General features: G+C 47.4%; 1 pseudogene across 1 annotated transcript; it reads right to left on the bottom strand.

The window, feature by feature from the left end:
- Positions 1-21603: 21603 nt before the first annotated feature.
- On the bottom strand, positions 21604-22539 carry LOC309835747 (dehydrodolichyl diphosphate synthase complex subunit NUS1-like; annotated as a pseudogene). Its single transcript has one exon. The product of its transcript is annotated as a dehydrodolichyl diphosphate synthase complex subunit NUS1-like (transcript).
- Positions 22540-22791: the final 252 nt, after the last annotated feature.

The following is a 22791-nucleotide window of genomic DNA, read 5'->3' as shown; positions in this document are numbered from 1 at the left end:
GTCATGATTAGTCATGATTTTATCTTTTCTTGAAAACGATCTTTTTTTTTTCTTTTTTTCTGTACGCGGGCCTCTCACTGTTGTGGCCTCTCCCGTTGCAGAGCACAGGGTCCAGACGCTCAGGCTCAGCGGCCATGGCTCACGGGCCCAGCCACTCCGCAGTATGTGGGATCCTCCCGGACCGGGGCACGAACCCGTGTACCCTACATCGGCAGGTGGACTCTCAACCACTGCGCCACCAGGGAAGCCCGAAATTGATCTTTTAACACACGGTCTTAACGAGACCTGGCTCTCCCTCTGGTTAAGCCTCTAACCAGCTACTTGACCTGAAGACACAATCTCTTTAGGCCTGAGGGTAAGGAAGGGCAGAGGGAGCTGCCTTTCTGAGTTCTTGTTTGGGGCGAGGCTGGAGAGCTGGGGATGATTATCCCTGACAGGGTTTCAGCAAGGGTACGAAGCAGACGGAGGTGGACCTGGGATGGGCACCAGGCCTGCCTGACTGGGAGGCCCAGGCTGTGACCACCTGCCACTCGGTGGGGCCAGGGATGGCCCACACTAACTGATGCTGGGGGGCCGGCCGCTGCCCCACAGAGCCCTCCCCACATCTCCTCACATCCCCTCCTTACACCTGAGGAAGCTGAGGTCCAGGGAGATGCCATGCACAGCCAGCGGCCACAGTGGGACCATACCCTGGGATTTCTAACTCAATCTTTAGGGCCTGCTCAAAGCAAGGTCGGTAGGGCCTGTCCTCTTCCCCGGTAAAGGGGCCCAGAGGGTGAGGGGCAGGGCCTCCTCTAGACATAACCCTTGACAAGAACTTGGGGTTGAAGAGATCTGGGCTTCTCAGTAATGATGACGCTGACAGTAGTAACAACAGCTACCATCTCGTGGGCAGGAAATGCCGGTATGAAACAGGAGGGAAGGGGGCAGGGCACAACCTTTAAAAGAATGACATAGCCCGAGGACACAACATAAACTGATTAGAACCAAATGGGTCCAAGATGTCGGATGAGTCGACTTCCACTAGACGTTGAGCCTCAGTATACGCTCACTGTAACATGTCAACAAGCTGAATAACACACCCCCAGGCGCCATGACAGTTCCAAGGCCGACCATAAAGGTCAAAAAGTGGGCGGTGGCCCAATTTCTGGAAATCCCCGCCCCTTCTCCAAAATAGCTGGACCACTCCCCCCACTCATTGGGAGATGATACCCACCCCTATAAAACCTGACAACCCTGCACCCTGGTGCCTTTCTCGCCTTCTGAGATGGCCCACGCTCTGTCTGTGGAGTGTGCTTCTCTCTAAATAAATCCACTTCTTACCATCACTTTGGCTCTCACTGAATTCTTTCTGTGATGAGACATCAAGAACCTGAGCTTCATTAAGTCCTGAGACCAGGGGTGTGATCTCAGTTAAAAGAACGTGGGTTCAAGTCCCAATCTGGGTTTTGGTTGGGTTCGAGTCCCAGTATTACCGAGTCCAAGCTTGCTCTGCTCACCCCCAGTAAATCGGAGACAGGCGTTGAGGCAAGGAATAACGACTTTATTCGGAAAGCCGGCAGAACGAGAAGATGGCAAACTAATGTCTCTGAAGAACCATCTTCGCGGGGTTTGGATGCCAGTTTTTCTTTTACAGAACAGAGAAGGGGAGGAGATGAGGAAGTCAAGTAAAAAGGCCATAAGATTTGCAAATGTCCCCTGGAACGGCCAGCCTCAGGGAGGGGATGTGTTCATTTCTTCTTTCTTTCTCTTTCTTTCTTTCTTTTTCTTTCTTTTTCTTTCTTTCTTTCTTTCTTTCTTTCTTTCTTTCTTTCTTTCTTTCTTTTTAAAAACGATTTATTTTATTTTTATTTATTTTATTTTTATTTATTTTATTTTTATATTTGGCTGTGTCAGGTCTTAGTTGAGACACTCGGGATCTTTCATTGCAGTGCGGGCTTCTCTCTAGTTGTGGCATGTGGGGTTTCTTTCTCTCTAGTTGAGGCACGCGGGCTCAGTAGTTGTGGCATGTGGGATCTTAGTTCCCCCACCAGGGATCGAAACCACGTCCCCTGCATCGGAAGGCAGATTCTTTAACACTGGACCACCAGGGAAGTCCCAATTTCTTCTTTCTTGCATCCATCCACAGGTGGACAGGGTCAGGATGTTTCCCTGAACAAAGGCACTTTGGTTTAACATTCAGGTAGAGGGGCAGGGTTCCCTGAGGCAGGCCACTTTGTATAGACAGTATCCTCCTAGTGAACAAAAGCACTGGGAAGCAAAGGTTAAAGTGAAAGAAACAGATCCAACATGAAGTCAGATTTGACTCTTCCCTGTTACACCAGCACGTGGGTTCAAGTCCCAATCTGAGTTGCATGGTTTCACATAGACATGGTCTCTTTTAGTCCTTGCTCCTGCCATGAAGTAATTACCTGTGATCCCACCCTTCAGACAAGGAAACTAAGTCTCAGGTCGCACCACGAGTGGCTTCCAGCTCTAAATCCCTTTCCTCCACTGCTTTTGCTGCCTAGCAAGTCACTTACTCCTCTGATCTCTTCTTCCTTCGTCTGTAAAACAGAGATACTTATAATTTCCTCATCACAAATAGCGTATGACTAAGTGCAATGTGGTTCTCTGGATTGGATCCTGGAACGGAAAAAGGACATTGGTAGAAAAACTAGTGAATTGGATAAAGTGTGGAGTTTAGTGAATAGTTTTTTTTTTAATATAAATTTATTTTATTTATTTTTATTTTTGGCTGCGTTGGGTCTTTGTTGCCGTGCGCGGGCTTTCTCTAGTTGCAGGGTGCGGGGGCTACTCTTTGTTGCAGTGTGCGGGCTTCTCATTGGGTGGCTTCTCCTGTTGCAGAGCATGGGCTCTAGGCGCACAGGCTTCAGTAGTCGTGGCACTTGGGCTCAGTGGCTCATGGGCGCTAGAGTGCAGGCTCAGTAGTTGTGGCGCATGGGCTCAGTTGCTCCGCGGCATGTGGGATCTTCCAGGACCAGGGTTCGAACCCATGTCCCCTGCATTGGCAGGCAGATTCTTAACCACTGCACCACCAGGGAAGCCCCTAATGAATAGTTTTGTACCACTGTTGTTTTCCTCGTTTGGACAAATGTGCTGTAGTTATGTAAGATGTTATCAAAAAGGAAACTGGTGAAATGTGTAAGATAACTCTCTTTGTGATCTTTGTAACATTTCTGGAAATCTAAAAATTATTCTAAAATTAAAAGTTTATTATTTTAAAAGTAACTGGACAAAGGAGAAGGCTGTGAGCTCCAGGAGGCACTGCCCTTCGCTGACAGGAAGACACGAGGACAAGAGGAGGCCATTCTGCAAATGAATCTGTTTGGCTGGGAGGAGGGGAAACGTCTGCAAAAGGGGGAGGGATCTACTGATGGAAGAGAGGGCAGGGAAGGAGAGGTGGGGGACCCAACCCAATTTATGTGGACTTCTGTTCTCAATAGTTCCCAGGATCAGAGCAAGCCCCTGGTGGCCCCATATGGCTGTGGCCAGGCAGGCAGTGTAAACAAAGCCTTGGGGCTGCCATTCCCCCACCCAGGGGGTCTCCGTATGGCCTGGGAGTCCTGGGGTGCGGTGGGGGACCACGCCAGCAACGAGGAGACAGATGCCAAATGAGGGGTGGGTGGAGAGGAGATTTCAGAAAATCAGGGTGAGCTTTAACCAGCGTGGGTGGCATTTTTTTTTTCCTTTCTGTAAACAGAGCAAGAATTCCTTAGGAGAGAAAATACAATCCAGCCCAAGAATCTTGAGCTGGTCCTTTAAAGCCAGCGGGGCGCTTGCAAAGTTCAAGTTGAGACCGGCTGGAGCAAGAGAGAAACCTGAGAGGTATTAGCCTGAAGGCCTGATCAGAAGGCAGATCCAGAAAGGCCAGGGAGGGTTGTGAAAGCTCTGTTTGGGGCCTCTGAGTCATGGGCCAGTCAGCTTGGGACTGTGGCCTGGCTGAGCCCAGATGGAACCTCCCTTGAAAATCTACACCCCTCCATCAGCACCCCACCCCCACCTCCTGGGCAGGGCACAGCTCTGGGATGGCCACAAGCAGCTTGCCTGGAGCTTCCACTTCATTCATTTTTTCATTCATTCATTCAAATATTCCTTGACCCCTTCTGTATGCCGTCATTGCCCTTGGCACAGAACTCAGTTTAATGAGGGAGAGAGAAAACAGAACAGCCTCTGCTGGGGGACACACATAACTGGCAGGTCAGGAGAGGAAAGCTGGAGAGAGCGTGACGTCCACTGTAGGATGAGTGGGGGTCAGCGAGCTGCTCTTCCAGAGCGTCCCAGGTGCTTGCTCTCTGAACTGGGCAGCTGCATGTTGCTGGGGGCGTGGCAAGGGGCGGGAATGAGGTCCAGCCAAGGTCAGGACCAAGTCAGCAAGGGCCCTTGGGCTGTGTGAAGAGGATGAGACTTTATCCCTGAGGGCAATGGCCGGATGGAGGAACCCCAAGCCCTGGTAGAAATCCAGAGCCAGGGAACCAGAGGACGTGGAATCCAGCTGCGCATTCTCACAGAAGTGGAGACTGGAGCCCAGAGAGGGTGTGAGACCCGCCAGGCTCACACAGCAGGGTAGCACCATGCCCAGGTGTCCTGATTTCCACAACAGGGTTTTTCCCGCCCCTCCCACTGTTTCTATTATCTTCCAAGACTTACTTGTGGACCCAGGCAGGTATCTGGAAACATCTCGAGGTAGAAGAACGAAGGGTGTGGGCGGGCGAGTTGGGTCGGTGTTTTGAATAGGCTGACCCAGGGCAGAGGATCCCCTGGGGGAAGGAGGGCAGAGTTGACTTGCCCCAAAGGATGACGTGAGTCACTGGGGAGCAAGGCTCGCACTTCCTCCTTCCTTTGGGCTTTGGTCTCAGTTCCCTAGAAGGAGGCACAGCCTGGATTCCTGGGGGCGGCCCCCCTCCGGGCAGGTCCAGACTGGGGTGCCTGGCCATCTGCAACCCCAACTCCTTCACACTCCCTTTCTGAGGCCCTGGTAAGTTTCCCTTTTGGCCTCTGGTCTGACTCAGGCTCAGCCCGTCACGTGGACATTGGCTGCAGGAAGGTGCGTCCTCCCCGCTCCCACCCTGAGCTCAGCCACGCTTCCTCTGCCCTGGGCCACGCCCCCTCCTTTTTCTCCGGAGGAGGAGCCGCTCCGGCAAAGAACCCGTGGCAGCCCAGCCCTGGAACAAAATACCGACTGCAGGGTAGGGCTCTTCGGAGACCAGGTCACCAGAAAGCCCCTGGACAGAGGACCGGAGATAATGATCCCTCGTGGCCGTCACCGATTGCGGACCTACTATGTGTCAGGTGCTAACGCAGCCAACAGCCCCAAGAGGCAGAAATACTAGTGTCCCCATTTTACAGGGAGAAGAGAAGGTGGGCCACGGTCATGGGGAGTGAAGGATCGTGACATCCGGGTAGCCCCGAGGACCCACTCGGGACTCAGGTCACGGATTTTTTTTTAAGTGGGTGCGGCTGGGAGAATTCCCTGGTGGTCCGGTGGTTAGGACTCCGTGCTTTCACTGACGATGGCCCAGGTTCAATCGCTGGTGGGGGAACTAAGATCCCGCAAGCCGCCGGGCACCGCCAAAAAAATAAAAAATAAAGTGAGGCGTCTGGCAAGGTGGCGTGTTTTGCTCCAGGCGCATCCAGCTGCCCAGGGGAGGCGCAGAGTGGGCGGAGAGTTGGGTTTGACTAGGGTTGGGGTCAGGAGCAGGGAAGGTGGTGGAAGTGTCAAGTGACAGGGTAGGAAGGGCAGGGAGGAAGGAGGGGCTGAGGAACGGTGAGCAGGGGGTGGGCTCCGTGACCAATGGGGTTGGGGTACCAGAGGGAAGGGAGGAGGTGAGGGGCAGAGGTCAGTCCGTGGAAATCATCGAGGTGGTGCAGGCCCTGGCTCTGGGGCTCTGAACGCCGGGGCAGCCTTTGCTCGCAGGATGTGAGCTGTTTGCTTCCCTTTGTGTCCTCATCCCGCAGGCTGCAGGGAACAGGCGCTCCGTGAATATTTATGGAGTGAATAAGTGGCTACTTGGGGGAGCCTGGGGTGGGGTGACTTTCCTCTTTCTACTGTGGTTTTTTAATAACAGCTTTATTGAGCTATAATTTACATACCACAAAATTCAGCCTTTTGAAGTTGGGGTTTTTTTTTTAACAGTAGTTTTTGGTATATTCACAGAATTGTACAGCCATTGCCACTATCTAATTTCAGAACATTTGATCACCCCCAAAAGAAACCCCATACCCCCTTTCCCCATCCCCTCAGCCCCTGGCAATCACTAATCTACTTCCCATAGGTTTGCCTATTTTGGACATTTCTTTCTTTCTTTTTTTTTTTTAACATCTATTTATTTATTTGGCTTTGTTGGGTCTTAGTTGAGGCACACGCAGATCTTGGTTCCCCAACCAGGGATCGAACCCACGTCCCCTGCATTGGAAGGTGGATTCTTAACTACTGGACCACCAGGGAAGTCCCATAGTTTGGACATTTCTGTCAGTGGAATCATACGCTACATCGTGTTTTGCATCTGGCTTCTTTCACTTAGCACATTTTCAAGGTTCGTCCATGTTGTAGCTCGTGTCGATACTTCATTCCTTTTCATTGTCAAATAATATTCCATTGTGTGAATATACCACATTTTGTTTATCCATTCATCAGCTCGTGGGCACTTGGGTTTCCATTTTTTTGGCTGTTAGGAATAATGCTGCTATAGGGCTTCCCTGGTGGCGCAGTGGTTCAGAGTCCGCCTGCCGATGCAGGGGACACGGGTTCGTGCCCCGGTCCGGGAAGATCCCACATGCCACGGAGCAGCTGGGCCCGTGAGCCATGGCTGTTGAGCCTGCGCGTCCGGAGCCTGTGCTCCGCAACGGGAGAGGCCACAACGGTGAGAGGCCCGCGTAAAAAAAAAAAAAAAGAAAAATATAATGCTGCTATAAACATTCATGTACAGGTTTTTATGTGGCTATATGTTTTCATTTCTCTTGGGTATATACCTAAGAATGGAATTGTTGGGACAATTCTTACATGTTTGAATTCTTTAAAATGAGCACATAATTCTTTTACAAAAAACCAATTTTTAAAAAAGTCATTTTTCTGGGGACTTCTCTGGCAGTCCAGTGGTTAATACTCTGTGCTTCCACTGCAGGGGGCACTGGTTTGATCCCTGGTCAGGGAACTAAGATCCTGCATGCCATACGGCGCAGCCAAAAAAAAAAAATCGTTTTTCCAAAAAGATGATCTGAATCCATAGAAAAAAACAGTGCATCAAAATCTGTGATAGGGAAGAGGTGAGGACGGCCAGGACTGAGGCCACCACCTGGTTGTTGTGTGACTCTGAGAAAATCACAGCCCTTCTCGGGGCCTGGCCTGTGAAATGGGGGTGGGGCAGGGTGGACAGGGCAGCCACAGAGGACTGAGCTGGAATGAAGACTTCTCAGGGCCCACCCAACCCTGACAGCTCAAGGTCTTGAGGCGGGCTGGGTTTCCACACCTGGTTAGAGAAACAGATGAAGGAAATGATCTGGTCTTTTGAGTTCTCTTCCTGAAAGAATAAACAACATGATACTGGTGGTCCAGGCAACAAGGCCAAATTCAACCCAGAAGAATGTGTTAGGTCACTCCCTCTACAATCCCTCATTGAGATGAAGACATATTTAACTCTACCTGCTATTTATCTTCCACTCTAAACCAGTGCTTCTCGAACTAAAATGTGCATAGGAAATCCTGGGGATCTTAATATGCAAATACTGAATTGATAGGTCAGAGATTCTGCAATTCTAATGAGCTCCCAGATGACGTCAATGCAGCTGGTACCCAGACCACAATTTAAATAGCAAAGGTCTAGGGACTTTCCCGGACGTCAGCGCGGCCGAAGTAAGTAGCAAGGCTCTCTCCCTTTGCAATTTTCTCATTATCCATTAGGAAATCTGTCCATATTGGATGTATTTTTTTAAAATCGATCTCCTCCACTTCATTTTTTTTTTTCAGTTTTACTTTTTGACCGCGCCCCGCGGCATCTTAGCTGCAATCGAACCCGCGCCCCCTGCAGTGGAAGCGCGGAGTCTTAACCACTAGACCACCAGGGAAGTCCCTATTGGATGTATTTTAATGGAGCTCTTGGAGTTGTTGGATGAGTAGGTGAGTGAAAGAACGAAATGCTTATGTCTGTCCCAGGAAGAGCGTAAAGGGGAACAATGTCATTTCGTCCTTGCAATAACACTGTGAGGTTAGAAGGTTGTCCCCATTTTGCAAATGGGGGGTGGGGGCGTGTTCAGAGAGGGCGGGCAAATGGCAGAGTTATGGCTTGTTCTTTGGTCTGACTCCAAACGTAGTGCCCGCTCCCTGGCACGGCTCGGCTCCCACTTCCCTCTCTCTCCTGCATCTCTGGAGCCGCCATTCAGCCTTGGGTTTGGAAACACTTGCTAGCCCTAGACAGAAAAGGGGTTAAAGACACCTAAGCCCTAGGAGCTGCTCCCACAGACGTGAAAATTTATGTGACAAAGATGTTCCCTGCAGCAGCCTTTATAACAGAGGAGAACTAGAAATTCCATTGCACTCAGTGGAATTGCTAAAAGATGACTTAAAACTATAGAAACTGCCTTCCTGTTAGCTTGTATCACTTGTCATCTCCTTCTTGGCTTTCATTACTACTTCTTGTTTGTTTCTTGTCTATGTCTGTCTCATCCACTAGAATGTAAATTATTTGAAAACAAGAACATTGTTGGGTCCCTAACTTCTGAGCAGGGGTTCAATAAATGTGGAATGAATGAACCTAAGCATTTTGCAATAGCAAGTAAAGAAGCCATTGCAGAATGTTATGCACAAGATGATTCTTTTTTTTTTTTTAAATGTTTGAATGCAGGCAGAGAAAAATCTCTAAGACCATATATTAATTATCTTGGGGATTGGGACTGGAGATTAGGTGTGGGTGATCCTCATTTTCCATTGTTTCATTCTGACTTTTTTTTTACTACAAACATGAATTTCTTTAGTAATAATAAAAATAAATGTTTTTAAAAGAATAATCATTCAGACTTCTTTCTATGTACGCAAGCATGGATGTATGAGGGTGTTTATTCCAGCACTATTTATACTGGCAAAAAAAATGGAAATTATCATTTGCCCACTTTAAGATATATATTGTTTTAATTTTTTACAATGAATATTGTAATGGACTGAATGTTTGTGTTCCCTCAAAATTCATGTGTTGAAATCCTAATCCCCAAGGTGATGATATTAGGAGGTGGGGCCTTTAGGAGCCCTCATGAATGAGATTAGCGTCCTTATAAAAGAGACCCCAGAGATATCCCTCACCCCTTCCACCATGTCAGGATACAGCAAAAAGATGGCCATCTATGAAGGAGGAAGCAGGAACTCACCAGATACCAACTTTGCCAGTGCCTTGACCTTGAACTTCTCAGTCTCCAAAACCGTGACAAAATAAATTTCTGTTGTTTATAAGCCACCCAGTCTATGGTATGTTGTCATAGCAACCCCTATGGACCAACATGGACTTGCACAGTTGAAACAAAAATTAACAAGAGGGTGATGTATAGGCTGGTTGGCTTATAACCCAGAGAGCAGCCAGCCAGAGAGGCTCCCTGCCAGGCCACAGTGCAGGGGCCACTGCACCTGCCAAGCTTATGTTGTTCTTTCTTCTCCCACGTGTCATGTGAGCAGTAGAAATAGTATCTAGCAACTGTGACCACAAGTGGGGAATAGGTGACCTGCTTTAGAGACCAAATGCCCAACTCTCTGCTGCTGTCTCCTTAGGGACAAAGGTCAAAAGCCCTGCTGAGGGCTTCCCTGGTGGCACAGTGGTTGAGAGTCCGCCTGCCGATGCAGGGGACACGGGTTCGTGCCCCAGTCCGGGAAGAACCCGCATGACATGGAGCGGCTGGGCGCATAGGCCATGACCGCTGAGCCTGCGCGTCCGGAGCCTGTGCTCCGCAACGGCAGACGCCACAACAGTGAGAGGCCCGCGTACCACAAAAAAAAAAAAAAAAATAAGCCCTGCTGATGCCAGGGGCTTGTCCCTCAAATCAGTCCATTACCTCCCAACATCCAGGCTTGTCTCTGGAAGCTAGGTTTTCTCTCTCTGGCTCAGCCTTCATGGGCTACCAGCCCATAATGACCACACACTCAGGACAGCATAAACAAAACCCTTGGATGAGAGAGCTGGGCTATGTTCTTGGAGCAATCTGGGGAAATAAAACTCAAGTCCAACGTCTGGCTCTGTTGGGAGATTTACTTGCCTCATTATTCATGGTAGTGAACCTCTCTTTTTTTAAAAAATATTTATTTCTTTATCTGGCTCTGCTGGGTCTTAGTTGTGGCATGCGGGATCTAGTTCCCTGATGTTGACCTAAAAAAAAATGTACAATGTGAAAGTTGCAAGTTATGTTTTATTTGGGGCAAAATGAGGACGGTAGCCCAGGAGACCTCGTTTCAGATAGCTCTGAGAAACTGCTTGGAGGAGGTGAGGCGGGAGCCAGGTTGTATAGAAGTTTCATAACAAATTCTTCTAGCCCCTTAAATATCTTTTAAAATTGGGGTAAATAGAACAGACTTGTTTGGCTTTTAATTCTGGGGACCAGTAGGGGGTCCCTTTTGGCCCATTTAACCTTAGGTAGGTAGTGTAGTAATATCAAAACTTTGTGTTTTAATCACATAAATGTCCATTTTATTTATCCAATTTTAAATAACCATCTAAAGACTTCTTTATTCATTTGACATAATTCCTTTAAAATTTCTACCTTATTGGAAATAGTATCTAGACTTTCCTTACAGGATTTTTCATGTTCATATTAATTATTCTAATGCTTTTATTAGCATCTGTGAGACCCACTGAGGGAAAGTATAGACCACAAATGAAGCTTCCCAAACCAGTTTTTCTTACTTGTTTTAAGTTAAAGAAGTTCTTAGGTTAATAATCTGATATATTTCTTTCTTCCACCTTTAATTTGATTTTTTTGTTTGTTTTTATAGGTACCAATAAAACAACTGTTTATAATGAGAGTGCTAGATTGACCAATTTGTTAGTTTCTCCAACTTTAAAAGGATCCATCATTTGGCCATTCATAAAGTATATACATTTATAGTGATTCAAACCATTAAGATGCAAAGGCTTCCCCATAAGAGAGCAGGGGAGGATGTAACCTAAGATCTGGAGAGTTTACTCTCAAAAATAGTATGGCAGAGGTCAAATTTTCAAAACACGTACATACACACATAGACATACATGGAACGTCTTAGGAAGATCAGGTAGGACATTTACCTCTCAAAGACACAGAAAGAGAAATGCAAGTTTCCCCCAGAAGGCTTTTGTTTAAAGTCAGAATTCTGAAAAAATATTTTTATCAAGCGAGCTTCTTTTTTAATAAATTTATTTATTTATTTTTGGCTGCATTGGGTCTTCATTGCTGCACGCCGGCTTTCTCTGGTTGTGGCGAGCGGGGGCTACTCTTCGTTGTGGTGTGTGGGCTTCTCATTTCGGTGGCTTCTCTTGTTGCAGAGCACGGGCTCTAGGCGCACGGACTTCAATAGTTGTGGCACGTGGGCTCAGTAGTTGTGGCTCGCGGGCTCTAGAGCGCAGGCTCAGTAGTTGTGGTGCACGGGCTTAGTTGCTCCGCGGCATGTGGGATCTTCCCGGACCAGGGCTTGAATCCATGTCCCCTGTATTGGCAGGTGGATTCTTAACCACTGAGCCACCAAGGAAGCCCAAGCCAGCTTTTTAACCTTAATTTAACTGTGTATGCAATAAAAGAGCCTCCTCATTCTTAGGGTGAGATTTCCTTTAATTTCCAGTTAAGTAAATACTAATTGTTATAGATCTGAAAACCCAGGCATGTAGGTCCAGACGGTTAACTCAAATTCCTTAGCAAATCCCAATGGATTCTGACTTAGATCAGGAAATTCCTTAGCCAAGGCTCTAAGTTCTGCTTGGGTCCAGGGTGTGTACGTAAGCAGAGAGGATGGTTCACTTCTCCCTGCAATAGGCTTCTCCTTAAAGGGAGCTATAATCACTTCTGATTTTTTATCCTCCTTTGCTGGGGAAGAGGGAACAGCAGGAGACAGAAGAGTTGGAAGAGAAAAAAAAATGGCATCTGGGTCAGGCAATTCTGATAGAAGAGGACATGTGGGAGGAGCAGAGGGACAGACAGAGTCAGAGACAGGGTGCTAGCGGCCTTTTTTAGTTCTGATATAGTTTCAAAAAGTTACTCTACCATTTTCTCTTTTAGAAGCTTCTAGGTACCAATCAATGGAAGCATTCATTCAGTCTGTTTGATCTTACGGCCGGCTTTTTTTTAACTGTGTGCGCAACTATAGCAATTTGGGACTATCAGAAGAACCCCAATTTGGCTATTTTAGGTTGAGCTCTCCTGTAGCATAATTTCTGCAATTAACTAGGTACTCGCAAGTCTGAGCTCCATACAGTGTTGTACATGAATCCGGCTGGGGTCTTAGTTGGAGGTTGCTTTTCTGACACCCTCGTTTTTGTGTTTGAGAGATTCTAGTTCCCTTTTAAGTTGAATTTGTCAGGGATAAAATTTACTAGTGAAATTGTGTGGTGGCCAGCGTGCTGCTTGTGAGCTTAACTCCTCTAGGCGTAACCCTAGAGTACTTTCAGCCCCCTTATGTGTCTCAGTTTTTCCCTTCAGTGGTCTAAGACTACCGTGGGTGCTCAGATCGCTGAATGGCCAATTTTTATCTGTGACCCCTGGACAAGTAAGTGTTTTGATTAATGAGTGGGTTTCCCTATGGGACCGCTGCACGGTATGAGGCCTTTGCCTCCATCACTCCTGTAAATTTATCAGTCTCCTGAGAAAGCCATAACTGGCCGGGAGGAGTCTTGTCCCTTTTCTTTGGAGTAACACTCTCATGTAATATCTTCACTTTTATCCCGACAAATTCCATTAAGGCAGCTGAACTGAGGAAAAGCGTCAGATCAACCTCTTACCTAACCACTCAGCCAGGACCACTCAGTCTCCTACAACTGAGCAAACCCTGGTATCTTTCAGCCAGGCCCCCCCAGTATCTTTCACCTGGGTGGCTTTTTGCCTGGTATCTTTCAACCAAGCCCCGCCCCCCTCCCCCCACACAGTATCTTTCAACGGATCGGGAGCAGTTACCTTCTATACACCACCAAATAAAACTCAGGATCATCAACCAACACAGGAGATCCGAGAACCAGGAGAGACTTACCCAAATTCATCTGGACTCTCCAAGGAGGCAGACGAGTGCCAGGGGCCTCTGCTGGTACCAAGGCTCCAGTTCCTCGTAGAGTTCAGGTGAAGGAGAGAAGTCCACTCCGGATCCCTTCGTGGTCGCCGTGACTGTTGACAAAAAGAAAAAAAGCACAATGTGAGTGTTGCAAGTTGTTTTATTTGAGGCAAAATGAGGACTGTAGCCCAGGAGACAGCATTTCAGATAGCTCTGAGAAACTGCTACAAGGAGGTGACGGGGAGAGCCAGGTTATATAGAAGTTTTATAACAAAAAGCAGGTAGTCTGAATATCAAAAGATTATTGTTAATTAAAGAAAACCAGATATCTCAAGTTAAGGAATTTAGCAGTTTTCTATGTATGGGGACATGCAAGAGTCTGGGCTCACTGAAATCATTCCTTTGATATGCACCTCAGCTAGTTGGGCCAGTATCCCATGTTTTCACATCCTGAGTTTCCACAGGGCTGCAGTCTGATGGCTGCTAGATGGCAGGTGTTCTTTTTTTTTTAATTTAATTTATTTTTTTTTAAAGACCCAAGCTCCCTGATGGCTTTTGGGGGAAGGGTTTTTCTTTGAATTTAATTTATTTGTTTGTTTATTTATTTATTTTTGGCTGCGTTGGGTCTTGTTGCTGTTTGCAGGGTTTCTCTAGTTGGGCCGAGTGGGGGCTACTCTTTGTTGCGTTGCACAGGTGGCTTCTCATTGCTGTGGCTTCTCTTGTTGCAGAGTACAGGCTTCAGGTGCGCGGGCTTCAGTAGTTGTGGTGCATGGGCTCAGCAGTTGTGGCTCATGGACTCTAGAGCGCAGGCTTAGGTGTTGTGGCGCACAGGCTTAGTTGCTCCACAGCATATGGGATCTTCCCGGACCAGAGATCAAACCGTGTCCCCTGCACTGGCAGGTAGATTCTTAAACACTGCACCACCAGGGAAGTCCCGCATGTATTCTTTTCAGCCCTGGGCTTCCTCAGGGCTTACCGGCTCACACTGGAGGGCTGCAATCATTGACGACTGTGAATCCTTTCTTTAAATATTCCATTTATCACTGACCCAGGCCCCCTGTAGTGCAAGCATGGAATCCTAACCACTGGACCACCAGCAAATTCCCAACCTCTCTTTGATAATGATCTCCCAGACAAATATTAACTCAGCCGTGGATAGAATGTTAGGAATACTTCTTGCCTTCAAAGACCTGACAATGTATAATTACAAGTTCAAAAGAGATAAGTACCTGCAATTTAGGGTTCTGTAGAGACCAAGAGGGCCCTAAATGCTTCCATTCTGGGTGGCTCCCAGTTCATTACCCAATGAAGGGATGCTGAAATAGGTTTACAAAAATTATAGTACGTTCTAAATGTTTACATTAAACAAACTTTAAAAAAAAGTTTTATTTTATTTTTGGCTGCCTTGGGTCTTCATTGCTGCATGCAGGCATTCTCTAGTTGTGGTGAGCAGGGGCTACCCTTCGTTGTGGTGCGTGGGCTTCTCATTGTGGTGGCTTCTCTTGTTGCGGAGCACGGGCTCTAGGTGCGCGGGCTTCAGTAGTTGTGGCACACGGGCTCAGTAGTTGTGGCTCGCGGGCTCTAGAGCACAGGCTCAGTAGGTGCGGCATGCAGGCCCTAGAGTGCTCGGGCTTCAGTAGTTGTGGCGCATGGGCTTAATTGCTCCACGGCATGTGGGATCCTCCTGGACCAGGGATCAAACCGTGTCTCCTGCATTGGCAGGTGGATTCTTAACCACTGTGCCACCAGGGAAGTCCTAAGCAAACTCTTTTATTTTTTTTATTTTTATTTTTTAACATCTTTATTGGGGTATAATTGCTTTACAATGGTGTGTTAGTTTCTGCTTTATAACAAAGTGAATCAGTTATACATATACATATGTTCCCATATCTCTCCCCTCTTGCATCTCCCTCCCTCCCACCCTTCCTATTCCACCCCTCCAGGCGATCACACAGCACCGAGCTGATATCCCTGTGCCATGCAGCTGCTTCCCACTAGCTATCTACCTTACATTTGTTAGTGTATATATGTCCATGCCTCTCTCTCGCCCTGTCACAGCTCACCCTTCCAGCAAACTCTTTTAAAACACACATATATCACAATGCAATTATGCTAGTCACAAGATTATGGGAATTATAAAAATACTCACGCACAAGAGGCCACAGGCTGCGCGGCCAGGTAATGGGACAGAAGTTCATAGTTGTCTGATGGATATCTTCTTTCACTCCTGCCTGGGAATATCAGCCACAGTAGAGAATGTTTGGTGCCTCCCCCTGAATGGCCGTTCTCTGTCACATCACACACCTGGTTTTCATCTCCACACTTACCTCCATCAGATATAGTCTTATTGGCAAAACAAACAAACAAACAAAAACATGGAGACCTTCCTGGTGGTCCAGCGGTTAAGACTCTGCGCTCCCAATGCAGGGGACTCAGGTTCGATCCCTGCTCGGGGAACTAAGATCCCGCAAGTCCCCGGGATGGCCAAAAAAAAAAAAAAAAGTCTCATGTGTTTCCTGATTTGCTGAATGCCCCCTTTAGAATAAGAGTGCCACAAGACAGAGATCTCTGTCCACTTCACCCCTGACTGGCACATGGTAGGCACTCCGTAAATTTTGGTTAAATGAATGGATATATGATATCCTCATTTATAAGAACTCATTTATGTTCACATAAATGAGGCTACCCCCCCCCACACACAGTTGGATTTAGTGATAAGAGAGACTAAATTCCCTAGGGCATGATATTTCCCGGGGCAGATTAGTAGATCAATGGTGTCCCTGGCCCCTGGCCCCCTATGAATTCAGGGAGGTGATATTTGAGCTGGATTTAGGGAGATGAGTGTGGTGGGGATTTGTGGGGAAATCCATCTGCCCTTCTCTCTGAAGGACATTATGAGGGAAAAGGCTGTTCAAGAGACTATTGCTAAGTGAAAAAGCAAGGTTCAGAAGCGTTTCTCTAAAATGATCCCATTTTTGCAAAAATCAATAATGTTACTTATAGAAAAGGTTGGGGAATACACACCACGTTGTTGATGGTCTTGACTCTGCAGAAGAGAGCATTTTAGGGAGAGTTTACTTCTCTTGCTCTGGGTTTATACAGTGCTTAAATTTTATGTATTATGTCATGCATATTTATTATCAGTAAAAAAAAAAGATAAAAAATAACCTTACCTTGAATTGTCTTACAATGTTTCATATGCTTTCCTTTTTCCTTTCTTCATAGAGACTTGTTTTGTTTTCAGATGAGTCAAGATGATCAATTACAGGAATGCTCCCAGGAGCCTTTGGATTATGCAGCGTTAATTTGTCTTTAAGCAGGATGCCCCCAGACTGCAGGACTTTGAGTTGATTTTAGGATGTACAAAGGAAAACATATATCAAGAAGCATAATAAACTGTGAACTTGCTGCTCAATTTAGGAATTAGAACATTACTGATAATGTGTCCTTCTCTGTCCCATCCCCTGAGTCCCCACCAGAGGAAACCACTATTCTAAATTTTGTATTCAGGGAATTCTCTGGCAGTCCAGTGGTTAGGACTGTGCGTTTCCGCTGCTGGGGCCCTGGGTCTGATCCCTGATCAGGAAACTAATTCCCACAAGCTGCAGCGTGGCCAATAATTAAATAAATAAATTTTGTGTTCAATATTCTTCTCTTTTTATTGTTACTCCCTTTTAAAAAATAATTTTTGACCTCTCACCTTCTGAGATGGCCCAAACTCTGTCTGTGGAGTGTGTTTTTCCCAAGGCTGTTCTCGCCTTTTGAGATGGACTGAATTCTGTCTATGGAATGTGTATCTCTCTAAATAAATCCACTTCTTACCTAAGGAAAGTTTTTTAAATATAAAATACAACATAATTTTTATGATAAATGCATACATCCTTGATCAATGTATTTGTAAAAATTCATCAAGCTGTATACCTACAACTTGTGTACTTTCCTATCTGTATGTATGAACATCCATCAAAAGTTAACAATAAAAAAAGGACGGGGGGCTTCCCTGGTGGTGTAGTGGTTGGGAGTTCGCCTGCCGATGCAGGGGACGCGGGTTCGTGCCCCGGTCCGGGAGGATCCCACGTGCCGCAGAGAGGCTGGGCCCGTGAGCCATGGCCGCTGAGCCTGCGCGTCCGGAGCCTGTGCTCTGCAATGGGAGAGGCCGCGGCGGTGAGAGGCCCGCGTACCGCAAAAAAAAAGAAAAAAAAAAAAAGAGGACAGGTGCTCAGATAGTTCTGCCCTAAGACCAATGTAGGAGGAACCCCTGCCCTGGGCTCTGCTTTAGAAGACCCTGCTTAGTGGCAAGTCCCCAGAGCCCAAGGGATGAGCCCACCCAAAGCCCGTGGCCCAACCTCTCCACCTTATTCCAGGGGGACTCTGAAATTTCCGGCCCCTATACTCTGAGTCAACTTCCCAGGCCTTCCCAGGACTCTTCCTGAGTCCATTCTTCTGAATATTGACTGTCTTGCTGGTGTGTGGGCCCCTAAGCCAGAGGAGCGGCCAAGGGCTCTTTTTTTTCTTTTTTTAAAGAATGTCACGGGGCTTCCCTGGTGGCGCAGTGGTTGAGAGTTCGCCGAGTCCGCCTGCCGATGCAGGGGACACGGGTTCCTGCCCCAGTCCGGGAAGATCCCACATGCCGCGGAGCTGCTAGGCCCATGAGCCATGGCCGCTGAGCCTGCGCGTCCGGAGCCTGTGCTCTGCAACGGGAGAGGCCACAACAGTGAGAGGCCCGTGTACCGCTAAATAAATAAAGTGCCAAAGAAATATAAATGATTATTAAAAAAAAAAAAAAAAGAATGTCACAGGTGATTTCTCCAGAGGGTTCTTCCTTTTCTTTCCTTTTTAAAATTTTTAAAATTTATTTTTTGGCTGCGTTGGGTCTTCGTTGCTGCGCACAGGCTTCTCTAGTTGCGGCGAGCAGGGGCTACTCTTCGTTGCTGTGTGCGGGCTTCTTATTGCGGTGGCTTCTCTTGTTGTGGAGCACGGGCTCTAGGCACGCGGGCTTCCGTAGTTGTGGCGCGTTGGCAGGCTGGTTCTTAAACACTGCGCCCACCAGGGAAGTCCAGGGCTCTCTTTGTAGGAAGCGTGACTAGCTCCTGCACGCAGAGGCTGAGGTGCCCACACCTGTGTGCATGAGGCTCCAGGTGCGGAAGAGCAGTAGAGGCGGGAAGAGGAGAAAGGGGGAAAGGCTGCAGGCCAAGAGCCGACTCTCCTCCAACTGCCACCTCTAGTTTGGAACTCCAAAGAGTCAAAGAACTGTACATTTGAACCTGGACTTCCAAGCTATTATAAAGTTGTATTTGTCAAGATGGGAGAATAGAAAAATATTTGAATTAACAGTTTGTTTGCTTGAATTTTAAGTATTTAGACTCAGGTATATGAATCTCCAGTGGTACTCTAGTTCCAGGTCCTGCAAATGTTAGGGATGAGGCTGTGCCAGGGGCCCACTCCCAGAGGGGATGTGGCCCGAGGAGTTCTTTGTTCTTTCTTTCTTTCTTTCTTTTTTTTTTTTTGTGGTATGTGGGCCTCTCACTGTTGTGGCCTCTCCTGTTGTGGAGCACAGGCTCCAGATGCGCAGGCTCAGCGGCCGTGGCTCATGGGCCCGGCCGCTCCGCGGCACGTGGGATCTTCCCGGACCAGGGCACGAACCCGTGTCCCCTGCATCGGCAGGTGGACTCTCAACCACTGCGCCACCAGGGAAGCCTCTGAGGATTTCTTAAAAGCCCCTCAGGTGATTCTCATGTGTAGCCAGAGTTGAGAACGTCTGTTTTAAGATATCTTTTGATTAGTGTTTTTTTTTTTTTTTTGGCTGCATTGGGTCTTTGTTGCTGTGCGCGGGCTTTCTCTAGTTGCTGTGAGCGGGGTCTAGGTTATTTTTCATACCTAATATTTAAACTAATCCATTCTATTTTTTTTTTTTTTTTTTTTGGCTGCGTCGCCCAGCTTTCGGGATCTTAGTTCCTAACTGTCAGAGAATTCCCTAAACTACTCCATTCTAAATGTACACTTTCAGGGGGAGTTCCCTGGTGATCCAGTGGTTAGGACTTGGCACTTTCACTGCAGTGAGCCTGGGTTCGGTCCCTGGTCAGGGAACTAAGATCCTGCAAGCCGTAATGAGGGAAGAAATATTAAACACCTATCAAAAAATCATTTATTCATTTAAAAAACAACAGAATCGGGCTTCCCTGGTGGCGCAGTGGTTGAGAGTCCGCCTGCCGATGCAGCGGACACGGGTTCGTGCCCCGGTCCGCGAAGATCCCACATGCCGCGGAGCGGCTGGGCCCGTGAGCCATGGCCGCTGAGCCTGCGCGTCCATCCGGAGCCTGTGCTCCGCAACGTGAGAGGCCACAACAGTGAGAGGCCCACGTACCGCAAAAAAAAAAAAAAAACCAGAATCAGTGAACATGCAAAATTAAATTACTTTTGTAGACTTTGGTAATATTTTATTACCTACACAGACCTCAATCTTACTTAAAGATCTTTTTATGCAAAGTCACCATCAGGATTTACTGAGAAAAAATCGTGGGTATTCACATGGCCCTAAATGTCCTATTCCAAAGAGGAACAGATGACTTTTGAGGAAAAGAACTGCCTTGGTAACCTCCCTCAAATACTTATTTTAAATGAGCATAGTTAATGGAAATATTTTGTAAACCACCTTTGGGTACTACAGAGCACAAGGCCCACCAAACAGAAAAGGAAATCAAAACTTTCTTTCCTTATTCAGGAAACTTTCCACCTTTACTTTTAAGATTACAAGCTTTTCACCTTTTTTTGACTGCTTCATGCAATTTTTAAATTTTTTAAAATTCTGCATTTCGATGTTGTAAGAGTTCTTTTTCAAATGATCTTCAGAACACAGACAACAGAGCAACACTCTCAAGTCATATTGTTTGACAGCGATGAAGAGATGAAAATGGACGGATGTCTGAAAAGAGGTATTCCCTCTGCTCCAAAGGTGAGCAAACTTTTAACATGTGAGCAACACAGAACTCCATTCCTCTGGCGATCCCTCAAACTCAGAATGCTTCCATTTAATAAGTCGATATATTATTCTTTTTTAAAATTTTATTTATTTACTTTTGGCTGCGTTGGGTCTTCGTTGCGTGCGGGCTTTCTCTAGTTGTGGCGAGTGGGGGCTACTCTTCGTTGCGGTGCGCGGGCTTCTCATTGTGGTGGCTTCTCTTGCTGCGGAGCACGGGCTCTAGGCACACGGGCTTCAGTAGTTGTGGCTCACGTGCTTAGTTGCTCCGCGGCATGTGGGATCTTCCTGGACCAGGGCTCGAACCCGTGTCGCCTGCATTGGCAGGCGGATTCTTAACCACTGCGCCACCATGGAAATCCCTGATATATTATTCTTAAAAATTAAAGTTGGATCACTAGGAAAGACTGAACAAAAGTTATTCCCCTTCCCCCCAAAACGACAACAAAACAGCTTTAATCACCTCCTTCTCTCCCCACAAAAACAGGGAAGTAGTTGGGGTTGAAGCCTTTAAATCTGAAATTTCAGCTCCTAAAACATTGCTGCTCTTTGCTCAGAAGTGCAAGTCCACATATTTTCTTCTCCAATATTTCCCCCATTTATAAGTTTATTTCCATACATGCATGCATGCACACACCCACACATACTCACTCACACGTGCTCTTAGTCTCAAGTGAGACACTTTTTTTGTGTCTGTTGATAAATTATGAGGATTATGAACTAGGTGTGTACAGGATTTCAGAGGTGCTTTGTCAACATGAGTCACTTGAGTCCTTTTCTCCAAAAGCCTGAAATCAAATTACACAGCTGAAACTGTTAGGTGTCCTTTTGGGGGGCTCCGAAGAGCTCTGGTCCTTTATGTCTCAGCACAGAAAGAATTCAGTGAGAGGCAAAGTGATAGATAAGAAGTGATTTATTAGAATAGGATGCTATGAGGCTTACAAGCGGGCAAGCGAGAGGATGCTGCCCGGGAGAACTTAGTGGGCTACACTTTTATAATCAAAGGAAAAGTGGGGAGGAGGAAAAGACCACCTTCTGCCTCATTCTTGGGTAGATGTCATGCTTCCATCATTAGCTCCTCCTCCAAGTTGGGCAAGGGAGTTTTCTTGTCCCTACATGGTCAAGCTAGGGCTGTCATGGCACTATGGAAAAATTATTTTAGGTCTTAGTATAATGAGGGTCTTTCACTTTGAAATGTCACCTTTCCATAAATTATTGTTTTTAATGTGTGCAGAGAGCATGTCCTAGGGGTCACTAACTTACTGAGCTCACTGGGCAGGATGTGGGTCTCATGCCACCATTATTTTATTGTTTTGGGGCATGTCTCGTGCTTCTGTTGCATAGTTTTGTTGCTAAGCAAGCCTGCTTGGTTTCGTGCATAAGCAAACCTGCTTTCTTGAGTGATCATTAACTTAGGGGGGTCTCCCATACTTTTTTCTTTACTTACAATCCCCTAGTGGGATTGACTATTTAATTACCTAAATTTGTCCCTTTATTCTGTCCCTATCACAACCAAGGATCACTACTTTCCCAGATGCTGTTCACAGGCTGCATATTGACGAAGGGCAGAGAAAAAGTCCTCATAACTGATGTTTAGGTGGGAAGGCAAAGAGACAATCTCTGTCAGGCTGATGTGCCAGGGCAGAAAGCCTAGTGCGCTGTCCTCAGGACTAAACTTCAGTACTAAATCAGGACCACGGGCACCATTCGAACTAAATAAACGGTCTGATATATCTACATCCAAATCTGTGGATTTCTTTTGCTGCTGGGCTACTGACTGGCAAAAGTCTTGAGCAGCTCTCACCATATCTGCTTTTGCATCTTCTGGGGACAGCACCTTGACTGCCGAATGGCAATCTTCGTCATTACGATTTGCAAATTCTGGTGAGTATTTGGAACCATCTATGTCCAGAAGTTCCTGCTGTTGTTTTAAGATTTCATCCGTCAATCTGGAGTTATTTCTTTTGAAAATTCCTTTGTGGTCGTAGACGCTGATGTAAGAGGTGCCCACTGCCATACATCACACCACGAGGCTTGCGATGTCGGAGAAGCTGGGCTCTGGCTCTTCAGAGATCCCTAGGTCTACGTGCACAGGCAGCTTCTTCAAGGAGCTGGCGTCCTCGTGCCATTGCAGCCACGGGTGGGCGGCGAGCGGGGCGGGCTCCCCGCACGGATGCCTGTGGTCAAGGCTGTTCCCGCCGACAGCCGGGGGCTGGCGGAGCGCGAAGCCGAGCGGCGCTAGGACCGCGGCGGAGGCGGCGCAGCAGTAGCTCCGCCAGGTCCAGTTCCAGGTGCCGAACCGCAAGCGAAGCCGGGAGGTGAAAGTGCGGTGCAGGCCGAGCAGAGCCTGTAGCCCCGTCATAGTCTCGTGGCGCCCGGGCGTCCTCTCCTCCCCCTCCCCCTCCCCCACCCGCGGCCAGACCGCTTCTTATCCGGCTATCGCCCCGCGTTCCCCGCCCCCTGCCCCCGAACCCCTTTTTATACACTTTTTTTTTCGAACCCCTTTCTGCTGCGAGCACTTCACCTCGCCTCCGCCGCTAGCTCCCTCCAACACCAGACTGTTTGAACCACGCAGACCTGAGTTTGCACACTGGCTCTGCCAGCCTAAGGGCTT

This window comes from Grampus griseus (genome assembly GCF_964374135.1).
Source record: "Grampus griseus genome assembly, chromosome: 1".
Taxonomy (NCBI): domain Eukaryota; kingdom Metazoa; phylum Chordata; class Mammalia; order Artiodactyla; family Delphinidae; genus Grampus; species Grampus griseus.
Note: the sequence above shows the minus strand (reverse complement) of the source record. Positions and strands in the feature narration are given on the sequence as shown.